The sequence below is a fragment of the Penaeus monodon genome, chromosome 28, assembly GCF_015228065.2.
Source record: "Penaeus monodon isolate SGIC_2016 chromosome 28, NSTDA_Pmon_1, whole genome shotgun sequence".
Classification (NCBI taxonomy): Eukaryota; Metazoa; Arthropoda; class Malacostraca; order Decapoda; family Penaeidae; genus Penaeus; species Penaeus monodon.
This window is the reverse complement of record NC_051413.1, coordinates 7,412,555-7,413,542: the sequence shown is the minus strand read 5'-3', so window position 1 is coordinate 7,413,542 and position 988 is coordinate 7,412,555. Positions and strand designations below refer to the sequence as shown.

General features: G+C 30.9%; 1 protein-coding gene across 1 annotated transcript in view; it reads right to left on the bottom strand.

Annotated features, from left to right (window-relative positions):
• LOC119591030 (transketolase-like) overlaps positions 1-988 on the bottom strand; it is a gene marked incomplete at its 5' end in the record, with an annotated part of 33,374 nt that overhangs the window by 7,458 nt on the left and 24,928 nt on the right.

Here is a 988-nt window from a genome sequence, read left to right as displayed (position 1 = left end):
AAATTTTTCCCCTCTTTGTGTGTCTACATCGTATGTTTGTCAGTCAGTGTTTGGCTTTTTTTTTCCGTTTAATTGGTTTACACTTTACAAAAGTTATTGTCGCACTTGTGTGTTCTGCATGCCCAATGTCCTATTCTTATGTATGATTTTTCAATTTTTCTGTTTTTCTTTTGTCTGTCGTAGGGTTTTTCGATTTTCCTTTTTTTACTGAAATGGTCCCAATTTCCTGCCGTTCCTTTCTATCCCCTTGTTTTTTTATCTATGATTTATGTTTTAAAAAACTTATTCAATAAAACTTGAATCATCAAAGAATTTGCAGTACATTTTTATCTTACACAATGTTCAAAATCAAAAAACTTTTTTTACCAAGGTATAACACAACACACAATCTGTACTTTATTCCCTTTATGCGAGTCATCATTTTAATTCATCATAACAAAACAAAAAATTTCTTTTAAAATAATGGAAGGGGTAAAGCTTTCCCTGGATGAAAAAAAATACAAATCATCTAGTATTCAAAAAGTAATTTTATCTCTAATAAACTCAAACTCTTTCATTCTTACAATTAACTTTTATAGTTTCACAAAAGCAGCTTACCAAACACCTTTTAAAAACTCCTACCCCAATCCTTTTTTCAAAAATTTTTAAAAAACAATGTCCTTCTGTAACAACCCGGGTCTTGTTTGCAAAAATTTAGACAAAGTCCCAAATTGGGAAAGTTTTCCTGACAATGCAGGGATGGAATATTCATGTTCTCTGGGAAAGAAACATTTTTGAAATAGTATTTCCCCGAAAATCACGCAACAAATAAGAATGGGGGTTGTAAAATTGGGTTTCAATTTCGAAAGGGAAGTTTTTTTTTCCGTAGGAAAGTTTCCAAAAAATGTTCCAACAAAATGATACAATCGTTCCTTTAAAATCACCTTTACAGACTTGCTCTAAAACCTTTCATGAAAAATATTAATGCCAACTAAATAAGACTTACCCC